Source organism: Triturus cristatus, chromosome 9 (assembly GCF_964204655.1).
Source record: "Triturus cristatus chromosome 9, aTriCri1.1, whole genome shotgun sequence".
Classification (NCBI taxonomy): domain Eukaryota; kingdom Metazoa; phylum Chordata; class Amphibia; order Caudata; family Salamandridae; genus Triturus; species Triturus cristatus.
This window is the reverse complement of record NC_140592.1, coordinates 34,234,718-34,259,116: the sequence shown is the minus strand read 5'-3', so window position 1 is coordinate 34,259,116 and position 24,399 is coordinate 34,234,718. Positions and strand designations below refer to the sequence as shown.

Sequence of the window (24,399 nt, the reverse complement as noted above, 5' to 3'; positions counted from 1 at the left end):
CACGAACAAGAGAGACATTTCCCAAGTGGGTCCGAAGGGTCCTTTCTCTCTAGGGACACATCACCCATCCCCTGCAGCCAGATGTCTCACCAACACAAGCAGGACACCCGGCTGGGGGCGTGTTACTACCTGTCAGTCAGGGCAGCTCTAGCTCTGAGGGGCAGCGGGGAGCCCAGAAGCTGCAGCTGGGCTGTCGTGCCACCCCCTTCACCACTGCCAGTATCCCCTACTTGGCATATATGACAGGTAGGCAGCACTGTTCAACTAATAGAGAACACTGGTGAATCGGCGTGTGTGCATTCCAGAATGACAATGTTCCCACTGCAGGCAGGGCCCATTCTGTTTTTAAAAAGTTATGATTTATTTAAAAAGCTTAATGATTTGCTAAGCTAGTATTAAAACATATGGAGAGTTCTGGTCTGGAACTTAGCAACTTCAAATACCACTTTTCTATGCCACCCCATGCACACCGCTCTCTCTTCTGCCACACCTTCGGGATGTGTAATTGTGCGTCAGTTCTTTGACCCCTTATTTAAAATGTACCCCGATTAAAAATAAAATAAAACATTACCCTCTTGGAATTCATGAAATCTGGGGAATTTTGTACTAGGCGAAAAATTAGGGGCATATTATCAAGACAGGCGATAAAATTAACGCCACTTTAGCGGCAGAAAACTGCTGCTAAAACGGCGATAATGGGCTTGATAATATGCTCTATGGCATGCCAGGTCGCTCCTCACGCCGCACAGCTCCACCTGTGCGTCTGTGCCTCTCCCCCCTCGCTGCCGCTCGGATTCCGTGAGTTCGAGTCTGCCTGTGATTGACTCTGTGCCCCTTCAGTCTGTAATTCACTGGTTTTTCTGCTCGGCGTTTTTTTCTCTCTCTGCCCCATTAGTCTGTATTTCATTGCTTCTCTGTGCCCCTTCAGCTCTGTAATTCACTGGTTTTCCTTTTGTTCATCTTTTCTCTGTACCCCGCTAGTCTGTAATTCACTGTTTCTATTGTTCGTACATTTTTCCTTCCCGCCGCTGCTCCCCTGTGGCCCCACCCCCCACACCGTCCATTCGCCGCCCCGCTCCCGCCTTCCAGCTGCTCCTCCCTCCCCGCCTCAACTGGCGGCTGCTGTGCGGCTGATCAGCGGACATGCGCAGCAGGCACACTGTCCGCGCCTGGACTGCGCCGAGCGCCAGACCCCCTGGACCCCGCAACCGCCACGACGCCAGACGCTGCTATGACGCCAGCACTCTCCACGCACTCAACGCCGGCAAGGACCACAGCTGCTTCCAGGCCGCCCCGAAACGCACCCACGGACCCTTCTCCTGCCGCACCTGCAGCTTCACCTGCGACAGAGCCACCAAACCTCCAAGGGCAGGACCCAACCACCTCCGCTGCATACTCCTGAACACCCGCTCTGCACGCAAACACGCCGTCGAGCTCTGGGACCTGCTCGACACCTCCGCCCCAGACGCTGCCTTCCTGACCGAGACCTGGTGGAACGACTCCTCGGTGCCCGACATCGCCATAGCCGTCCCGGACGGTTACAAGATCACCCGCAGGGACCGCTCCAACTGAATCGGAGGAGGAATAGCCATCGTCCACAAGCCCACCCTCAAGGTCTCCACCCACTCAGATGACACCCTCAGCACTGCTGAACACCTGCACTTCTGGATCCACACCGACCCCAACACCACCCTCAGAGGAACACTCGTCTACAGACCCCCCCGGATCCCGGGCACAGTTCAGCGACTCCATCGCCGACCTCGCCAGCACCCACGTACTCGCCTCCACAGACTACATCCTCCTCGGGGACCTGAACTTCCACCTCGAGAACAACAACGACACCAACTCCGCAACTCTGATCGACAATCTCGCCAACCTCAGCCTCAAACAACTCGTCATAGCACCCACGCACGCCGCTGGCCACACGCTTGACCCCATCTTCTCCACAAGCACCCACGTCGCCTTCGACCACACCACCGAACCTCACTGGACCGACCACCGCTGCGTCCATTTCACCTTCAAGAAACCCACCACCGCACCCAACAGCTGCCCCGCCGCTGCTGGAGCAGAGTCACCGAAGACCAGCTGACCACCACCCTCGCCCAGAACCCACCCACCGACCCCACCGACCCCACCGACCCCACCGACCCAGACGCCGCCGCCCGCAACTTCAGACAATGGATCAACGACTGCGCCAACACCCTTGCCCCGCTCAAGAAACCCTCCAACAGCCGCACAAGCAAGAAAGTAACCTGGTTCACCGAAGAGCTCCAGACCTCCAAACAAGCATGCCGGAAACTAGAGAAGAAATGGCTCCAGGAACGAAAACTGGACAGCCACGCAGCCCACAAGGACGCCACCCGCAGAAACCACTACCTCATCAGATTAGTCAAGAGATCTTCCTTCAAAGCCCGCCTGGACAACAACGTACACGACAGCAAAGAGCTCTTCAGCATCGTGAAGGAACTCTCCAACCCTAGCGTCAACGCCAATGACATCCCGCCCTCACAAGAACTGTGTGACTCGCTGGCCACCTTCTTCCACCGTAAGATCATAGACATCCACGACAGCTTCAACACCTCGACTACCCCGACAACGTCAGCTTCCACCCGCCCGACGAACACCACCCGCCCGACGAACCCCACCCGCACCAATGGCCTGACCACCTGGACCAACGTCAACGACGAAGAGACACGCAAGGTCATGAACTCCATCCACTCAGGAGCACCGTCAGACCCCTGCCCACACCACGTATTCAACAAAGCAGACGCAGCCATCGCACCCCAACTTCGGAAGGTCATCAATATTTCCTTTGAGACTGCTACTTTCCCAGAAAGCTGGAGGCACGCCGAGAGCAATGCCCTTCTCAAGAAGCCCAAGGCGGACCCCAAGGACCTCAAGAACCTCCGGCCTATCTCCCTGCTCCCGTTCCCGGCGAAGGTCATCGAGAAAATCGTCAACATGCAACTGACCCGCCACCTTGAGGACAACAACATTCTAGACCCGTCCCAGTCCGGATTCAGAAGAAACCATAGCACCGAGACAGCCCTCATCGCCGCCACAGACGACATGAGGCGCCAACTAGACAACGGCAAAACATCAGCCCTCATCCTCCTGGACCTGTCAGCCGCCTTCGACACGGTCTGCCACTGCACACTAAAAACACGCCTCCAAGAAGCCGGAATCCAAGAGAAGGCCCTCGACTGGACCGCGTCCTTACTCTCCGGCAGAACCCAGAGCGTCCGCCTCCCACCCTTCCGATCCGAAGCCACCGACATCATCTTCGGCGTACCTAAGGGCTCATCCCTCATCCCTCAGCTCGACACTGTTCAACATCTACATGGCCCCCCTCGCACAAGTGGCCCGCCAACACGACCTCAACACCATCTCCTACGCCGACGACACCCAGCTCATTCTCTCCCTCACCAAGGACCCACTCACTGCCAAAACCAACCTCCACGAGGGAATGAAGGCCGTCGCCGAATGGATGAGGAGCAGCCGACTAAAGCTGAACTCGGACAAGTAGGAGAACCTCATCCTCGGATGGACCCCCTCAGCCTGGGACGACTCCTGGTGGCCAACCGCGCTGGGAACAGCACCGACACCCACTGACCATGCACGCAACCTGGGAATCTTCCTCGACTCCTCCCTCTCCATGTCAAAGCAGGTCAACGCCGTCTCTTCCTCCTGCTACAACACCCTCCGCTTGCTCCGCAGGATCTACAAGTGGATCCCTACCGAAACAAGAAGAACGGTGACACAGGCCCTCGTCAGCAGCAGGCTGGACTACGGCAACGCACTCTATGCAGGAATCCCGGCCTAACACCTGCGACGACTGAAACGCATCCAAAACGCCTCCGCCCGACGGATCCTCAACGTCCCTCACCGCAGCCACATCACCCCGCACCTGAGAGACCTTCACTGGCTCCCCATCGACAAGAGGATCACCTTCAAGCTCCTCACTCACGCACACAAAGCACTCCACAACACCGGACCAGCCTACCTTAACAGCAGACTCAGCTTTTACACCCCCACCCGCCAGCTCCGCTCCGCCAGCCTCGCCCTCGCCGCGGTCCCCTGCATCCAACGAACGACCTCTGGTGGCAGATCCTTTTCCTTCCTCGCCGCCAAGACCTGGAACACCCTCCCTACCCACCTTCGGCAGACCCAAGACCTGCTCACCTTCAGAAGACTCCTCAAGACCTGGCTCTTCGAGCAGTAGCGGCACCCCCCTCCCCTCAGCGCCTTGAGACTAACCCTGGGCGTTATACTACGCTTCGCCCACGTAGTGTATGTAGCGCTGCCTGCTTCGCAGTTTTTGAAGCAGGCGAAGCAGGCAGTGCTACGCACACGCCAGGACGAAGCATAGCTGCCTGCCACCCGCCACCCGCCTCCCGCCTGCCCTCCTTTTAAAATAATATCATGCATGATAAAATAATTAAATGTAAAGACTTACCTGCAGCGCGGTGTCTCCGGTGCTCCCTCTTCCTCGTTTCCAACTTCTTGTGACAAATGCGCATGCGCGGACGCCCGCGCATGCGCATTTGTCACAAGAAGTTGGAAACGAGGAAGAGGGAGCACCGGAGACACCGCGCTGCAGGTAAGTCTTTACATTTAATTATTTTATCATGCATGATATTATTTTAAAAGCAGGGTGGGTGGGAGGCGGGCGGCGCGTAGTGGGGCTATGCGGAGCGCGCGAGTGTGCGTAGATTTGGGCACACTACGTGCTGCTCCACGTAGCCCCACTACGCCCACTACGCCCAGGCATACTTGAGACTCTCACGGGTAGGTAGTGCGGTCTACAAATAAGTGATTGATTGGTTTATGGAATTCCAATTGAAGTCCATGTTAGATGTGAAGGACATCTAACCTGAGCTTCAATTGGAATTCCATAGAGCATATTATCAAGCCCATTATTGCCGTTTTAGCAGCAGTTTTCTGATAATATGCCCCTGAGTTCTTTGGAGATTATGCAAAACATGCCGGCAGGAGACGGGCCGAAGCAGAGCATTTATCGCAGCTGAGCAGACTTGTGCTTTCCCAGCCAGGCACTATGCCCACATGGCGCGCGACTTTTGAAAGTGGGGTGTGTGCCCCGGCATTCAGTTTTCATTCCAGGCAGCCCAAAGTGTATGTTGCAAAATGTATGTTTCATTTTGTGACATTTTACCAAAGTTTTGTGAAATTTTAGAGGAAAACATCAGGCAACTTCGCACATTCCTAAACTTAATTTATAGAAACAGAGTGCTGATGTAATGTGTTGAGAAACACAGAATGAGGTCACGTGGCAAAACCAGGATTAAACAAACCCCATCTCCTCAAGCCAACATCAGCACCGTTTCCAGTTGTCACGCCCCGCCTTGGATTGGATGGATTGTAAGACTAGTTGTTCCTAGTTACTTATGCAGTCAATACCGGAAGCAGCCGCTGCATTCCAGCTGCCAGACCAGCCCACCACCTCACACCAGCCATGAAGAGACAATAAAGGCAGAATCTGGCAGTCATCGCTCTATTCAACAAGCATTGGCAATGCCAATAGGTCTGACTTTAAAGGAATGTTGCATGGTAATGTGAAGCATTACATGCAGATATCATGGGAATAGTATTTTTATGGAAATAATGAATTGTAGAATAATACAGTTGTAGGTTAAAAGGTCAGGTGACAGTTGCACTGTCAGGCCAGACCTCAAAATCCATGCAGGTTAATGTTGATAAACTGACCGCTGTAACGCTCCGGAAGTTCATGAGACTGCTACTGACAATCAGCAATCACACAGACATGTTTGTGGGTCCATTCTCCTGTGCAACCTATTTCTTTACATCAATTGGCCCATCTAACATGATTTTCTGGTACGAGATTTAACTATAAAATCTAACCTTTAAAGGTTTTCTCCCACATATTATTTAAAACTTTGCAACTATCTTCATTATGCATGCAAAGTTTGGAAAAAACTTTGCAGTTTGCCATGCAGTACGGGGGGGCCATAGCTGCCTGGAACCCCCTTACTTCACCCCTGATGAGTGCACGCGCCTCTCCAGAGGTGTTTCGCCTGTGCAGGCTCACACTCCAGCCTGCGTCAGCATGAGTCATGTCAGTTTTCTCGTTCAGTGTCCCGTAGTAGGTGGCCTCTGCCACACCAGCATTGACCCGACGTACTAACTCAGCAAGGATGATAGCGTGGATAACATGGTAAGTGTCCACAAAAAGATACATGTGCCACTTAAGAAAAAGTCTCATAGGCCTATAAGTGCTGTAAAGTTTTAAAATACACACAGCAGAGCTAAAGAAAAGCTTTTAGAGAGAGACGGTTGCAAAAAACATAATTTTTAGGTAGAGCATTCAAGACCTCTTGTATATACTCTAGTATATACTTATATGTGTATGTACTTTGTGGGCTCTGGAGACCAGCCCTAGGATATGTCTGCTTCCGCTTAGGGACTTTTTTTCTGTTCAACTGCCTCTATTCAACTGTCTTGATAGAAAAAGACCAGTAAAGGTCAGTAAATACCAGAATTGCTTTCTGCTGAGGGACTTTCTTTTGTAAATTTTTCTGTAAACTACTTCTATTTAACTTTCTTGATATAAAACGACCAGCAGAGGTCAGAAAAATACCAGAATCCCTTTCGCTTTCTCTAGATTCCAGTCCATAGAAATTGTCTTCCATGACCACCCGTAGACAATAATATTTTTTTCAAATCTTGAGTTTTCAGTGATATGACCACTGAAGGTTACGATTCTATATTAAAAATAGAGCTTTTGACTATACCATTTCCCGCCGAAAGGCAATATTCCTCTCCATGTGTTCCCATACCTGGCGTGTCACTCAGCTTGGTGCTTACTTTCCCTCCATGTTAAAGAACAGAAGATGTTTCAGCAGCCAGGCTAAGGTGCTGCATAGCTAAATACATATAAGGTCCCAAAGGTGAGACTGATTGCACTACAAATGCTTGTTAAATTTAGAAATTACAATTATAAGAAGCTCTAATCCAAACTTTGTTGAAACAAATTATGTCTGTAAATTAATCATCTATACATGTTCTTGCAATTTTAATTTTGGGTTTGCATAGTTGATCATCTGACAGAAATATAGTGTTCTAAATATAGTTCACAAAAATACCGCCCTACTGGAGTTAAGGAGAGAAAAAAAAATCACAGCCATTCTTCTAAAAGATCCCAGGACACAGTATTTTTGCTAATGATGCTCTGAGGCGCAGCCCACGTAGCTTTTCGACTTTTCAGAATACCCAATAAACGTCCAATCATGTATGCTGCTGCATGTGCAAAACCAACCTTTCTCTCATACACCCACTCATTCACCCACTGACTCACTCTTTTATTCACCCACTTTTACAAGCATAATGAAACACACACTCAAACGCAGAAACATAAGCAGGGTAAAGTAAAATACTAAAAGTACACATGCTGGCACCCAAACATGTCAGGCTCATGCCTACCATAACAAATACAATGAAACAGCAGCAGGGTGCCATCTTGCAATGGTATTGCGCATAGTTTATGATTGTCTTTAAGTTCTAGCATGGCGGCCATGTTTAGTAATGACGCATTGGCCATCTTGATAGAACAATAATACACCATTCCATAGTGGTCTCCTGGTTAAAAGGCGTGGGCTGAGCAGGAAAAGGCACAGTGCAGGTGAAATCAGAGGAGGAAGCAATCTGTTAGCAGTGTCTGGCGAGCTGCAATATGCTGTAAATAATGACAATAAAAAAAGGAGAACAAAGGAAACGAAAGGGACATGAAAAGGAGAAAATCCAAAGCTAAATAAAGGACTAGGTCACTCGGGGAGAGGATGTAGCCTTATGGCTAGAGCGGTTGATGTCGAAGCTGGGGAACCGGGTTTGAGTCTCGGCTACGACGCTTAACATCCTGTGATTCTGGGCAAATCGCTTAATCTCCCAGTGCCTAAGAAAAAATGAATGTGTCCTTGTGTAACAAAACTGGTGCTATGTAAAGCGCTCTGATACCCCATTTCTCGGGTCTAGTTCGCGCTATATAAAACTCCTCCTCCCCCCCCAAAAAAACTATCCCTGCCACTAAATCACACTAATTTTCAGGCGGCTGTTCACATATGGTCAGACAGATGACGTTATTCAAAGGGAAAGCGAGCCAAAGGCTGAAGTGGGCTTACTCAGTGCCCCTTACTGAATACGGTACTGGACGGAAGCAGAGAGTAAATGACACTCATACTGACCAATGGCAGAAGAGGGCTGACCCAAAGCCCCTCTTTGTATCTATACATATTTATATGTTCGTGTGCATGATGGTTTAACGACAGGATCCTAGTAGAGACCTCAGCAAACAGGCCAATAGCCTTCGCGGTTGGTTTATCATAACTAACTCAGACTTACTGTATGGGGCATAAGCCTCCCCCCAAGGCAACCATCAGCTGCACAGTCATAAAATTACAAATATGTACCAAATTACCGTTATCGAAACAAAATAAGTCCACTCCTAGGAGGGCGTACTGAGGATTAGCGTAGTGAAAATCTCCTAACCCCACGGTTTGTCAGAGGAGGTGAACAATATCGAAAACATTACCTACTGCGGTAGTCTGAGATTCCATATAACATAATACGTGTCTATAGCCCATAACATAGCGTGATAACAGTCCACCGGTAAAGATCTACTGACTTTAGCAAATGATGTTCACAGTAAGTAAGCCAGGACTACTCCCGTTGCCATCACTTTTTTTAACGGATCAGGCCATCGCTTTCGTCATTGGCTCGCCACAATAGCCATCATGGCCCTACTGTGAAGAGGAGCACAAGCTTTTCATAAGAATAAAGAATTCCAGAAGCACTCTTTTTCAGTGGAAGCACACACCTGCTGCCCAAAGAAATCCTGTACTCAAGGCCGGCACCATGTGGGCGGGGTCAAAAGCCTCTCTCTGTAGTACTTATGGAACATCTTTGCTCTGATCCATAAATCAATGATAGCCATTTGTTTTTTAAGTTTTGTCTATAGTCTGACTTTTATATTTTGTATATACCTGCCCTGGACGTCTCTGGTATCAGAGAGCACATTACATATTTAGGCAACGCCACGTTTTTTCCGATACTCGCCCATCGTGAAGCTCGTGAAGTTTTGCAACAAACCTCTGCCTTCGACCGTGGGAACCTTTCTGTGCATTGTCAGATAATGTTCCCTCTAATGGAAGCCACCCCAGCTAGAAAATAAATGCACAAATGTTCTCTGTTGTTTAACTTCTGCTATACTTTCCTAAGCGCAATGGCAGCATTTGTTCCAGCAAATTCATGCGCCATAGGGCTTTCTACTAAATATACTTTATACAGATCCATATTGTTGGTGTCAGTGGTCGAAGTGGGCCGGATCAGAGGGGCACGACGTGCCCACTTTTTAGTTTTAGGAAAACAGTTCTCCTACTTTCTGTGAAAAACTAACCCTCCCATACCGGTTAATTCCAACAGAAATGCTTCAGCTGCAGTGTGAGGCTGCGAGTCTTCTGTGCTGTGAAACCGAAGCCAGGCAGACAGCTAAACAAGCCTTCCTGCCAGGGTTCCTGCTGCCCGAAAGGGAGCTTGGAAGCCGGTATGGCTTTAATTATTAGAATCACTTTACACTTTCTGATGACACAGATTTGTTGTTTTTGAGTGGTATTGGAAAGGAGTTACCAGCTGGGTTGTGAAGTGTGTGCTCTTTAAAGGTCTGTGACACAGGCCCCTGCACAGAAGGGACTTCTGGGGTCTGGTTTACGCCCCTAACTATTCTCCACTGCTCCAACCGGGATTCAATTCTAAGGCTCTCTGGTTACAGAAGACTTCAAATAGAGGTTTCAAAAACTTACCATAGTGTATTTTCCACTGATTAATTTAACTTGCATTTGCTTAGTATCTAAGCAGTTTGTTATTTTATATGTACATATGAGAAGGTGAAAGACCGAAAAAAGTTACAGAATATTTTGTTTTTTTAGCCACCCTTTGACTCCACCCCCACGCTTACTCGCCCCACCTCCATTGTGCACAGTGTCACAGTACCTTTTTTTGTTGTTGCGTTTTATATAGTGCAAACTCGACCCAAAGGTATCAGAGCACTTTGCTTGAGCACCAGTTGCATTGCACAAGGACACATTCAATTTTGTTTGGTTTTTAGGCACGGGGAATTAATTGATTTGCACAGAATCACAAGATGATTAAGCCTCCCACCAGACTTGAACCTGGTCCCCCAGCTTCAAAGTCGGCCGCTCTAGCCCTTACTTCTTAGGCCTCGCCTAAGCCAGCGCATGCGCTGCAAGACATTTAGTATTGGGTTTTTCAAAGTGCTGCCAGACCTCGCAGGCCTCAAGCTTACGTTCACGCGAGCGTGCTCGCGCGCAGCCGCCATCTGCCTCCCTTCCAGCGCGATCACTGCTGCACGCGCACCACTAGCGTGCTTACCACAGAGCACGTCCGCGCGATCACTTTTGCTTTCACCCCAATCGCGATCACGTTCGCTTTCATGGCCGCGCGGCCGCGTGGCCGTTACTTTTACTGCCACGCGGCCAATACTTGTTTACGATTATCAGCAAATTCTCGTGCTGAGTGCTATAGCCCAGTCTCACCCGGCTAAATAAAGCCTCGCTATTTCTGATAAAGCCATCAAATTCCTTATCGCTTTGTCACAAACGGCATTTAAAGCGACAGGCCGACTTCTCTTCCTGCACTTTCACTTAGGAGCTGAGCTTTCCTGTCTAACCTCAGGAGAGGGGCTGGGAAGCAGTGGGACAGTGCCCTGTGCCAAGCCACCACTATCTCCGACTGCTCGTGCATCTCACAAGCACACCTGTCGCACAGCACCAAACAGGGACTTTGTGCCTTTTGCAGCTCCAGGTTCATAAGTGCACTAACAGAAAACTGATGTTAAAATATTCTGCTCAAAGTCAAAGCGTCACGTGGATATCAGGTCTATTCACTTCCACTGCCTTAAGTAACACGGGTTTGACAATGCACAACGTTCAGCAATTCTTTGGCCTCTTTGCGCAATTGGGTGAGACTGTTGTGAGTTTGTAAACAGAGTGCTGTGAATCCTAAGGGCGGTGGTGAATGTGACCTTCAATGAACCAGTGAGAATGGGCCAGCCCATCTTGAGTTTCAGTGCATTAAACTGCATGAAAGTGACATGACTGCAACCCAATGACATGGGACGGCGGCGTCTCTCCAAAATGTGCATTTGCAGGCTTTTTCCCACTTCTTGGGATCGCTGGCTCTCCTTGGTGAAAGAAAGCTGAGGCCGCTTGGCTTCCATGTAGTGCTTAATAAAAAAAACATATATATAAGTGCCAGGGCCCAAAGTTTTACTCAGAAGCCTGTGGTTGACGTTATCAAAGACATCTTTAAAAAACACACGAGCCCATGTTGACACAGTTCTGCAGTATTGTCTGTGCTGTACTCCACAAGGCACCAGCCAATCACTGCATTTCATTTCGATGCCCCAATGTGTTTGTTAAACATCTTCAGGTGCGGGTAGTTTCACTGTTCGGAGGACAGTGTTTTTTACTGGTGGCAGTTAATTATTCTTGTGTGTGTTTTAGCATCAATGTGTTTGTTATTGGTGACAGTTATTGTGGTGAGGTGTGTTTTAGTGTCACGGTGTTTGCTAATGGTGGCACTTGCTGTCGGGTGCGTTTTATCATCAAGGTGCTTGTTCTTGGTGGCAGCTGTTCTCCGTGTGTTTTAGCGTCACTGAATTTGTTATTGGCTGCAGTTGTTGATCTCGGGTGTGTTTTAGTGTCACGGTGCTTGTAATTGGTGGTAGTTATTGTTGTTGGGGGTCATCCATTGCCACATTGCTTGTTATTGCTGTCAGTTATTGGTCCCGAGTCTGTTTTAGAGTCACTCTGTTATTGGTGGCAGTTATGGAGTTAGATTTAGTGTCATGGCGCCAGTTCTCCGTGTGTTTTAGCATCACTGAATTTGTTTTTCGTGGCAGTTGTTGGTCTCGGGTGTTTTGTAGTGCCACGAAGCTTTTAATCGGCAGTAGGTATTGGTCTTGGGTGTGTTTTAGTGTCACATTGTTTATTATAGGGGGAAGTTATTGTTGTCGGGCGTGTACTAGAGTCACTGTGCTTGATATTGATGGCTGTTATTGGTCTCGAGTTTGTTTTCGTGTGATGGTGCTAGTTATTGTTGCAAGGCAAACAAGCATTGGCATAGCCAATAGGTCTCGCCTTTGGGACATTAAAAGTGTTTAGCCATGCAACAGTTGTTGTTGCACCAAGAATATTGTGCTGCGTAACTAAATACTTATAAGGTCCCAAAGGGACCTTATAAGTATTTAGCACCTCGACCGCTGGTTGGTGTTAAGTATAGGCATACACAACAGAAGTTGTTGCAAAATTCTCTGCTTTTAGGCATGTTTTGGAAAACATAATACTAAGCAGCCCTTCGGGACTTTTTCACAGAACTTCACCATGATGGCATCAAATAACGTTGTAGCTTCACACACCTCTAAATATGATTATATCTTGTTCTGGTGGCATTCGGAGGAAGTTATGAGACATGTCGATGCCGAGCTCAGGGGTCTCCGGTCCTGTGAATGTCTAACCTGGTGAATGAGTGAGAGAGTGAGTGAGTGAGCGTGTAAGTGAGTGAGTGAGTATGGGAGCGACAGAGTGGGTGAGTGAGTGAGTGAGCGAGTGTTTGGTGAATGTAACTGTATGTAAGTGTGTGGGTAAGTGAGTCTGAGTGAGTGCGTGTTTAATTGAATTACTCTGTGAGCACACGAGTGAGCCCCTGAGTCAGTGTGTATGGGTGAACAGGTGTGGCTGACGGGCTATGCAGGTAATGAGTGAGTGTTCCCATGAACAGACGAGTGTGTCCCTGAAGGGAGCCCTCACTAGAGACAGCAGTGGCCATGTTTCTGAGATGGAGTGCCGGCAGGGCAGCAGGTATTTGTCACGCTCCTGGCAGGTGTGTTTTTATTTTGGAGGATTTGTGCTCTGTTGACCAGGAATGTTCAACAGGTCCACAGAGATGGGCTGTGCCAGCAAGGGGGCGTGTCACTCCTTACTCACAAGAGGAAGGTGTGCAACCGTCTGCGAGTACACAACTGCTGGCGTTGAATGTCCTCTCCCTCACTGAACAGCCCAACAATCACATCTATATATCTGGTCCTTCATTTCATATCTGGTTATTACCAACGAGTGCTGCCACTGTGCAGGACAGCACGAAAGGGGTAAATGTAGCAGGTAAAGAGTGCAGTGTTTATGCAGCGCTCACTGAACTGACTGTTCCCTCAGCACCTGAACTGCAATGCCCCGAATGATGAGGAATTGAGTGCGCATGGGGTTAAATTCCTCTCCGGCAGTGAGACCTCCTCACATGGCCGAGCTCTTTCCTCCCCACACCCATGGTCCATGTGCCGACACCCTGTACCAGGGTCCTCTAAAGTCGGTCATGGAGGGCGGGATCCATGCCAGACTTTTTGCAGCTACACACGATGTTCAATGGTCCTACACCTCATACTGCCCACCAGTGCCAGCTCCTTATACTGCCCACCAGCGCCAGCTCCTCATACTGCCCACCAGCGCCAGCTCCTTTTCCGGCCCACCAGTGCCAGCTCCTTATTCTGCCCACCAGTGCCAGCTCCTTATACTGCCCACCAGTGCCAGCTCCTCATACAGCCAACCAGTGCCAGCTCCTCATACTGCCCACCAGTGTCAGCTCCTCACACCGCCCACCAGAGCCAGCTCATCATACTGCCCACCAGTGCCAGCTCCTTATACCCTTATACTGCCCACCAGTGCCAGCTCCTCATACTGCCCACCAGTGCCAGCTCCTCATAATGCCCACCAGTGCCAGCTCCTCACACTGTCCACCAGTGCCAGCTCCTTATTCTGCCCACCAGTGCCAGCTCCTTATTCTGCCCACCAGAGCAAGCTCCTCATACTGCCCACCAGTGCCAGCTCCTTATTCTGCCCACCAGTGCCAGCTCCTTATACTGCTCACCAGTGCCACCTCCTCACACTGCCCACCAGTGCCAGCTCCTTATACTGTCCACCAGTGCCAGCTCCTTATTCTGCCCACCAGTGCTAGCTCCTCACACAGCCCACCAGTGCCAGCTCCTCACACTGCCCACCAGTGCCAGCTCCTCATACTGCCCACCAGCGCCAGCTCCTCACACTGCCCACCAGCGCCAGCTCCTCACACAACCCACCAGTGCCAGCTCCACACACCGCCCACTAATGCCAGCTTCTCACACCGCCCATCAGTGCCAGCTCCTCATACCGCCCACCAGTGCCAGCTTCTCACACTGCCCACCAGTGCCAGCTCCTCATACTGCCTACCAGTGCCAGCTCCTCTCACTGCCCACCAGTTCCAGCTCCTCCCACTGCCCACCAGTGCCAGCTCCTCATACTGCCCACCAGTGCCAGCCTCTCACACTGCCCACCAGTGCCAGCTCCTCTCACTGCCCACCAGTGCCAGCTCCGCATACTGCTCCCCAGTGCCAGCTCCTCATACTGCCCACCAGTGCCAGCTCCTCCCACTGCCCATCAGTGCCAGCTCCTCATACTGCCCACCAGTGCCAGCTCCTCCGACTGCCCACCAGTGCCAGCTCCTCATTAGGCCTGGGCGAAGCACTACGCTACGCTCGCGTAGTTTGCGAAGTTCGCGCTACTTCGCTCTACGCCAACTGCACGTAGCACAGTGCGAACACGCGTAGCGTAGTGTTGCGTAGTGCTGCGGTCATTTTTTGCTTGCTCGCGGTCCTCAACGTCAAGTTGGCGACCGCGAGCAAGCAAAATGACATCCCGGCGAGACTTTTTCCTTGTTCGCGATCAGCAACTGCAAGTTGGCGATCGCGAGCATGGAAAATAAACCTCCCGGCGAGATTCCCAACGCGAGGAGGTCAGGTTTCTCATTGCGAGTGGTCGCGTATGCTCGCGACCGCTCGCGATGAGAAACTACCAGTTCGCGTTGAGAAAGCTGAAGCTCGAGTAAAAATCTACTCGAGCAGCAGAAAACTACAGCTCGCACTGTGCAAGATGTCATTTTCAATGATTGCACAGTGCCGGTTGCTTGTCCGCACTGTGCAATCATTGAAAACAACATCTTGCACAGTGCGAACATGTTACTACGCAGTTCGCGAAGTGCTACGCGTAGCTCGCGTAGTGCGAACTTCACTTTGCGTAGCTTCGCGAAGTGCTACTTCGCGAACTACGCCCACCCTTACTCCTCATACTGCCCACCAGTGCCAGCCTCTCAAACTGACCACCAGTGCCAGCTCCTCCCACTGCCCACCAGTGCCAGCTCCTCATACTGCCCACCAGTGCCAGCCTCTCACACTGCCCACCAGTGCCAGCTCCTCACACTGCCCACCAGTACCAGCTCCTCATACCGCCCATCAGTGCCAACTCATCATACTGCCCACCAATGCCAGCTCCTCACACCGCCCACAAGTGCCAGTTCCTCACACCATCCACCGGTGCCAGCTCCACACACCGCCCACCAGTGCCGGCTCCTCACACCGCCCATCAGTGCCAACTCATCATACTGTCCACCAATGCAAGCTCCTCCCACTGCCCACCAGTGCCAGCTCCTCACACTGCCCACAGTGCCAGCTTTTGCTTAAACTGTAGAAGAATAGGTACCAGGTCCCAAAGCTTTTCCCAGGAGCCCGCACGGCGCAGAAGAATGTCGGGTGCTGATGCCACTGCTGGGTGGTCTTGATTCCACCAGGCACTCCCTGCCCCTTCATCCCAGTGTTTCAGGGTCTTTTTTATCCCTGATTTTTTTCTTTGCCGCTTTTTTCATTTTCTCTCTTCCTTCTTTTTTGCCCCATTTGTGTTTTCTCACTCCTGCCTTGATCAGTCTAATAAGGAACGTCTGTGCCGTCCCCAAAGATGGGTACCGTTAAGCCCACCTGCAAACACCTGAAAGAGCTCTTCTCCGCAGCAGGTGCTCAGCCCATCGGACTGCGTCAGCAGCAGCTTCCCCTGAGACTGGTGCATGCTGGCGGGTGGGCTGGCTATATTCGGGGTCACAAGCTTTAGGTCTCTCCAGCTCTGACAGCGCCATCACTACAGCGCCAAGAAGCCTTGGCGCTGCCAAGTTGGGCGCTTCTGCGAGCCACCATCAGCGCGCGCTCTTACCTCTGCGTGCGGTCCCGATCGTCGAACTTCTAACAAGGACGGAAAGAAGAATTCTGCCCTAAAATCGGCTCTCTTCCATACTCGGCTCCTATAGCTCTGGACACCGGAACACTGGAGGTCTTTCGGGGCTCCGGGGAGATGGTCCGACCCCTCGGTGCCAACCCAAAGCGTGAGAACTCTGGGCGCGTAAAAGCAAACTGGCAACTCGAGGGGTAAAAATAACCGGGCTGCGCCCCCTCCCTCCATCCCCGGCCCAGAGGCTGGGAGAGCGGCGAGCGATTCTTATTCAAATGCGGCCTGTCAATCCGCCGAGCCGAGCATGAAAGGCGCGGGGTCTCCAGGCTGCCGGAATGTGGGGGGCCGATTCTTTCTGCTCCGTGGGGCGAGCGCTGAACAAGCAGCTCGGGGCCTGGAGGCTGGCAGAGGGGCGCGGGGCACCGGCTGGTGATCAAATGCCTGCTGATGGTAGGAGGTATGGGGCTGGTCTCACGGGAGCCGCTGGCACTGCCCTCGTCACCACAGGTTTCATGAGGGTCACTGGGCATTGCCCTCGCCAGCCCTGGTCTTATGGGAGCCACTGGCACTGCCCTCACCACCCTGGACTCATGGGGGTCACTGGGCTCTGCCCTCACCAGCCCTGGTCTCACAGGAGCAGCTGGCACTGCCCCCGTCATCCCTGGTCCCACAGGAGCAGCTGGCACTGCCCTCACCAGCCCTGGACTCATGGAGGTCATTGACACTGCCCTCGGCTGCCCTGGTCTCATGGAAGTCACTGGCACTGCCCTCTCCAGCCCTGGTCTCACAGGAGCTACTGGCACTGCCCTCTCCAGCCCTGGACTCAGGGAGGTCACGGGCACTGCCCTCGCCAGCCCTGGTCTCACAGAAGCCGCTGGCACTGCCCTCGCCAGCCCTGGACTCATCGGAGTCACTGGCACTGTCCTCATCACCACTGGACTCATGGGAGTCACTGGCACTGACCTCTCCAGCCGTGGACTCATCGCATTCACTGGCACTGCCCTCTCCACCCTGGTCTCATGGAGGTCCCTGATACCGCCCTCGCCAGCCATGGACTCATGGAAGTCACTGGCACTGCCCTCTCCAGCCCTGGTTACATGGAGGTCACTGGCACTGCCCTCACCAGCCCTGGACTCACGAGAGTCACTGGCACTACCCTCACCATCCCTGGACTGATGGAGGTCACTGGCACTGCCCTCATCCCACTAGACTCATAGGAGTCACTGGCACTGCCCTCTCCAGCCCTGATCTCATAGAAGTCACTGGCACTGCCTTCGCCAGCCCTGGACTCATGGGAGTCACTGGCCCTGCCCTCTTCAGCCCTGGTCACATAGAGGTCACTGGCACTGTCCTCATCACCACTGGGCTCATAGGAGCAGCTGGCACTGCCCTCTCCAGCCCTGGTCACATGGATGTCACTGGCACTGCCCTCTCCAGCCCTGGTCTCATGGTCTCATGGGAGTCACTGGCACTGCCCTCTCCAGCCCTGGTCTCATGGGAGTCACTGGCACTGCCCTCTCGACCCTGGTCTCATGGAGGTCACTGGCACTGCTCTCATCACCACTGGACTTATTGGAGTCACTGGCACTGCCCTCACCAGGCTTGGTCTCATGGAGGTCACTGGCACTGCCCTCATCACCACTGGACTCATGGAGGCCACTGGTACTGCCCTCGCCAGCCCTGGACTCATGGAGGTCATTGGCACTGCCCTCTCCAGCCCTGGATTCATGGAGGGCACTGGCACTGCCCTCTCCAGCCCTGGTTTCATGGAGGTCACTGGCACTGCCCTCTCCAGCCCTGGTCTCATGGGAGTCACTGGCACTGCCCTCTCCAGCCCTGGTCTCATGGGAGTCACTGGCACTGCCCTCTCCACCCTGGTCTTATGGAGGTCACTGGCGCAGCCCTTGCCAACCCTGGTCACATGAAGGTCACTGGCACTGCTGTCATCACCATTAGACTCATGGGAGTCACTGGCACTGCCCTCGCCGGCCTTGGTTTAATGGAGGTCACTGGCACTGCCCTCTCCAGCCCTGGTCTCATGGAGGTCACTGGCACTGCCCTCACCAGCCTTGGTCTCATGGAGGTCACTGGCACTGCCCTCTCCAGCCCTGGTCTAATGGGAGTCACTGGCACTGCCCTCTCCAGCCCTGGTCTCATGGGAGTCACTGGCACTGGCCTCTCCACCCTGGTCTCATGGAGGTCACTGGCACTGCTCTCATCACCACTGGACTCATTGGAGTCACTGGCACTGCCCTCACCAGCCTTGGTCTCATGGAGGTCACTGGCACTGCCCTCATCACCACTGGACTCATGGAGGTCACTGGTACTGCCCTCGACAGCCCTGGACTCATGGAGGTCATTGGCACTGCCCTCTCCAGCCCTGGATTCATGGAGGGCACTGGCACTGCCCTCTCCAGCCCTGGTCTCATGGAGGTCACTGGCACTCCTCCACAAGCCCTGGACTCATGGAGGTCACTGGCACTGCCCTCATCACCACTGGACTCATGGGAGTCACTGGCACTGCCCTCACCAGCCCTGGTTACATCGAGGTCACTGGCACTGCCCTCATCACCACTGGACTCATGGAGGTCACTGGCACTGCCCTCGCTAGCCCTGGTCACATGGAGGTCACTGGCACTGCCCTCATCACCACTGGACTCATGGAGGTCACTGGAACTGCCTGCACCAGCCCGGGTCTCATGTGAGTCACAGGCAGTGCCCTTGCCAGCCCTGGACTCATGGAGGTCACTGGCACTGCACTTGCCAGCCCTGATCTCATGGGAGTCAAAACCACTGCCCTCGCCAGCCCTGAACTCATGGAGGTCACTGGCACTGCTCTCATCACCACTGGACTCATTGGAGTCACTGGCACTGCGCTCTCCAGCCTTGGACTCATGGAGGGCACTGGTACTGCCCTCTCCAGCCCTGGTCAAATGGAGGTCACTGGCACTGCTCTCGCCAGCCCTGGTTACATGGAGGTCACTGACACTGCCGTCATTACCATTAGACTCATGGGAGTCACTGGCACTGCCCTCGCCGGCCTTGGTTTCATGGAGGTCACTGGCACTGCCCTCTCCACCCTGGTCTCATGGAGGTCACTGGCACTGCCCTCTCCAGCCCTGGTCACATGGAGGTCACTGGCACTGCCCTCTCCAACCCTGGTCACATGGAGGTCACTAGCACTACCCTCGCCGGCCCTGGTCACATGGAGGTCACTGGCACTGCCCTCTCCACCCTGGTCTCATGGAGGTCACTGGCACTGCTCTCATCACCACTGGACTTATTGGAGTCAGTGGCACTGCCCTCAGCAGCCTTGGTGTCATGGAGGTCACTGGCACTGCCCTCTCCAGCCCTGGTCAAATGGAGGTCACTGGCACTGCCCTCGCCAGCCCTTGTCAAATGGAGGTCACTGACACTGCCGTCATCACCATTAGACTCATGGGAGTCACTGGCACTGCCCTCTCCAGCCCTGGACTCATGGAGGGCACTGGCACTGCCCTCTCCAGCCCTGGTCAAATGGAGGTCACTGGCACTGCCTTCGCCAGCCCTGGTCACATGGAGGTCACTGACACTGCCGTCATCACCATTAGACTCATGGGAGTCACTGGCACTGCCCTCACCAGCCTTGGTCTCATGGAGGTCATTGGCACTGCCCTCTTCAGTCCTGGTCACATGGAGGTCACTGCCACTGCTCTCATCGCCACTGGACTCATGGGAGTCACTGGGGCTGGTGATAGACATGAAACAAGTGTCAGACAATGCTAGTCTGAGACTGGTTTCATGGAGGTCACTGGCACTGCCCTCTCCACCCTGGTCTCATGGAGGTCACTGGCACTGCCCTCTCCAGCCCTGGTCACATGGAGGTCACTGGCACTGCCCTCTCCAACCATGGTCACATGGAGGTCACTAGCACTACCCTCGCCGGCCCTGGTCACATGGAGGTCACTGGCACTGCCCTCTCCACCCTGGTCTCATGGAGGTCACTGGCACTGCTCTCATCACCACTGGACTCATTGGAGTCACAGGCACTGCCCTCAGCAGCCTTGGTCTCATGGAGGTCACTGGCACTGCCCTCATCACCACTGGACTCATGGAGGTCACTGGTACTGCTCTCGCCAGCTCTGGACTCATGGAGGTCATTGGCACTGCCCTCTCAAGCCCTGGATTCATGGAGGGCACTGACACTGCCCTCTCCAGCCCTGGTCTCATTGAGGTCACTGGCACTGCCCTCTCCAGCCCTGGACTCATGGAGGTCACTGGCACCCCCTCATCATCACTGGACTCATGGGAGTCACTGGCACTGCCCTCACCAGCCCTGGTTACATGGAGGTCACTGGCACTGCGCTCATCACCACTGGACTCATGGAGGTCACTGGCACTGCCCTCGCCAGCCCTGGTCACATGGAGGTCACTGGCACTGCCCTCATCACCACTGGACTCATGAGAGTCACTGTCACTGCCCTCGCCAGCCGTGGTTACATGGAGGTCACTGGCACTGCCCTCATCCCCACTGGACTCATGGAGGTCACTGGCACTGCCTGCACCAGCCCGGGTCTCATGTGAGTCACAGGCACTGCCTTCGCCAGCCCTGGACTCATGGAGGTCACTGGCACTGCACTCGCCAGCCCTGATCTCATGGGAGTCACTGGCACTGCCCTCGCCAGACCTGGACTCATGGAGGTCACTGGCACTGCTCTCATCACCACTGGAGTCATTGGAGTCACTGGCACTGCCCTCTCCAGCCCTGGACTCATGGAGGGCACTGGCACTGCCCTCTCCAGCCCTGGTCACATGAAGGTCACTGGCGCTGCCCTTGACAGCCCTGGTCACATGGAGGTCACTGGCACTGCCGTCATCACCATTAGACTCATGGGAGCACTGGCACTGCCCTCGCTGGCCTTGGTCTCATGAAGGTCACTGGCACTGCCATCTCCAACTCTGGTCACATGGAGGTCACTGGCACTGCCCTCTCCAGCCCTGGTCACATGGAGGTCACAGGCACTACCCTCGCCGGCCCTGGTCACATGGAGGTGACTGGCACTGCCCTCTCCAGCCCCGGACTCATGCGAGTCACTGGCACTGCCCTCGGCGGCCCTGGTCACATGGAGGTCACTGGCACTGCCCTCTCCAGCCCTGGACTCATTTGAGTCACTGGCACTGCCCTCGGCGGCCATGGGCTCATGGGAGTCACTGGCACTGCCTTCTCCGGCCCTGGTCACATGGAGGTCACTATATAACAACAACAAGGATTTCCTACACCTATATACTTCAATTTAAGGCAGTGCGTCCATATGAATAGGATAGTGCCCACAGACAAGGTGTACAAAAAATATGACTAATTCATTTATTAAATTTTTTCATTTTTTGTGAGAGACAAATAGTTGCCCATTTTGAATTGAAAATAAATTGAGTAAAATACATATTAGATATCAGAATTAGAAAAAATCATCATGTCAACAACACAACACACCATAATGACATAAATAAATAACATCAAAACACCATACAGGACTAACAGCAATAAGGAAAAAAAACCATGTGGTACAATACAATTTTTCTTAGAAAGACAATACATCATAAAAATACAACAATAAACAGACGCCAAGACAAGCTCCAACGCGCGTTTCGGAGCTATACACTATATATGGCACCCCCTCATCATCACTGGACTAATAACAGATTTTAGGGATTAGTAAACAAGACTAGGTTTACTGAGTTATACCTCCCTTAGCATACTCGTTTAAATATCATTGGGTCCCTGTGAGGTTATCTAGGATATTCATTCAGGTGAACGCGGTATTCTACTTCATTATGCTCTGAGCATGAATAAATATACTCTAAGGACTTTTTGGAATATATACCCCTGTATTTTCAGAGTTTATGACTAGTATTCCTATATAGGAGTATGCTAAGGGAGGTATAACTCAGTAAACCTAGTCTTGTTTACTAATCCCTAAAATCTGTTAGTCGATATAATTTTTGGACTTTCATATGTATCTGCCACCCTACTTTTTGCCCACTATATTCACCTAGTTTTGCCATATTGAGAGGTTCATTAGTTTCTTTAGGCCAAGACACTCTAAAAAGAACATTTCTTTATATAGCCAGTATGCTATATGATTGTATAATAGAGCATGTATTGTACCTTCTAGTATGGATAGGTTTTTAATTCTCACCAGTGGAATAGTGTTCATCCATCTTTTTTTACTTTTTTTACTTTCTATGTTTACATCTTTCTTAGATTCGCATACAATACTTGAATGAATATTACTATTAGTGTATTAAGTACTACTCAAATTAGTGACATATACAGCGAAAAATTCTTTCCAGTTATTCTTGAGTCTGTTTCACTTATCTCTTATTTTCATTCTTCTTATAGCTGTATTAAGTAAATCGGTATTAGTTATCTCAGTCTGGATGCCTTTACTGAAAGAATAACGTTTCAAGTAGGTGATCTATTTATTAAACTGGCGCACAGAGGTGATGGGCATTCTTACTATCTCTATAATCTTTTCGCATTTGCACCATTATCTCTATATTTTCTCATTGGCACCATTTTTCTTTTGCTGTGCACTTTGAATTTCTTTGGTGTATCCTGAATAATTTCCCCTATCCCTGGGTTACCCTTTGTCCACCATGTGTTTATTTTTCTTATTCTTCTTGTATTCCAGCCTTATACCTTTATAAATACTTAGCATATGTACTTACTTCTATTTTTTGCCCACAGACTGACGGTTGTAAATTTTGAATCTTTGTGAACTCCCTCACCATTTGACGGTGGTCAGGAAAATGTGTTCAGTTCGTGTTGCCGCTTGAAAGACCTATCCTATACGCCCTGAGGAAGGAGCCTATATATAGTGTATAGCTCCGAAACGCGCGTTGGAGCTTGTCTTGGCGTCTGTTTATTGTTGTATTTTTATGATGTATTGTCTTTCTAAGAAAAATTGTATTGTACCACATGGTTTTTTTTCCTTATTGCTGTTAGTCCTGTATGGTGTTTTGATGTTATTTATTTATGTAATTATGGTGTGTTGTGTTGTTGACATGATGATTTTTTCTAATTCTGATATCTAATATGTATTTTACTCAATTTATTTTCAATTCAAAATGGGCAACTATTTGTCTCTCACAAAAAATGAAAAAATTTAATAAATGAATTAGTCATATTTTTTGTACACCTTGTCTGTGGGCATTATCCTATTCATATGGACGCACTGCCTTAAATTGAAGTATATAGGTGTAGGAAATCCTTGTTGTTGTTATATAGAATTTTTCCCTGATACTTTCCTCACACATCCTAATACTCAGGGTCCCTCTGCTGTAGCTTATACACATGGAGGTCACTGGCACTGCCGTCATCACCATTAGACTCATGGGAGTCACTGGCACTGCCCTCGCCGGCCCTGGTCACATGGAGGTCACTGGCACTGCTGTTATCACCATTAGACTCATGGTAGTCACTGGCACTGCCCTCACCAGCCTTGGTCTCATGGAGGTCATTGGCACTGCCCTCTTCAGTCCTGGTCACATGGAGGTCACTGCCACTGCTCTCATCGCCACTGGACTCATGGGAGTCACTGGGGCTGGTGATAGATATGAAACAAGTGTCAGACAATGCTAGTCTGAGACATGGGGAAGGCATGAGACAGGAGGCCGGAGTGAGATGTGGGCCAGGAGTGAGACATGAGACTACAAAGGATGGGGATCTAGAATCAGAAATGGGCCAGCTGGAGTGAGATATCTTTCTGGATGGAGACACTGGACAGGCATGAGATATTGGGCTGCTGCGAGACATGGGCATGCCGTGAAGTGAGCCCGGTGCGTGTACTAACATGGGTTTGAGACATGGAGCAGGTGAGAGATGTGCTGCTTGAGTGGTCGAGGGTGAGTTTAGATTTGGTGAAGTGGCCACAGGACAATAAGAGACACTCGCTCATCTGACCGATGGATCCAAATGCTGGCAGAGCCTCATGTCATCGCATCATCAGCGAGCCATACTCCGAATTCTGTCTAATTCCTACTTACCATTTCCCCGCTGCCTCTCACCATGAAACGGAGGAACAGACGACTTCCATCGGTGGTATAACAGCCAACTTGCATCCGTGGTAGGCAAAAGACAACATGAAAAAGCCTTTACGGGTGAGTCCTCACAACATGAAAAAGCCTTTACGGGTGAGTCCTCAAATGGATCTGCTCCTTACTCACAGGAAGAATACAGAGAGTGGGACTCCCAATCTACACATCAGAACCCGAGAACTTGATCTGCCGAGAC

The 24,399-nt window shown here is 51.4% G+C and overlaps 1 protein-coding gene across 2 annotated transcripts in view; it reads right to left on the bottom strand.

Moving 5' to 3' along the window:
• LOC146797319 (laminin subunit beta-1-like) overlaps positions 1-24,399 on the bottom strand; it is a 398,209-nt gene that overhangs the window by 336,295 nt on the left and 37,515 nt on the right. The window contains exon 1 of one of the 2 annotated variants that reach the window (XM_085624320.1): positions 16,113-16,219. The exons of the other annotated variant lie outside the window; for it this stretch is intronic. The gene's annotated coding sequence lies outside the window, so the exon portion shown is untranslated. Of the gene's footprint in view, positions 1-16,112; positions 16,220-24,399 lie in introns of those variants that run through there. 2 annotated transcript variants of the gene reach the window in all.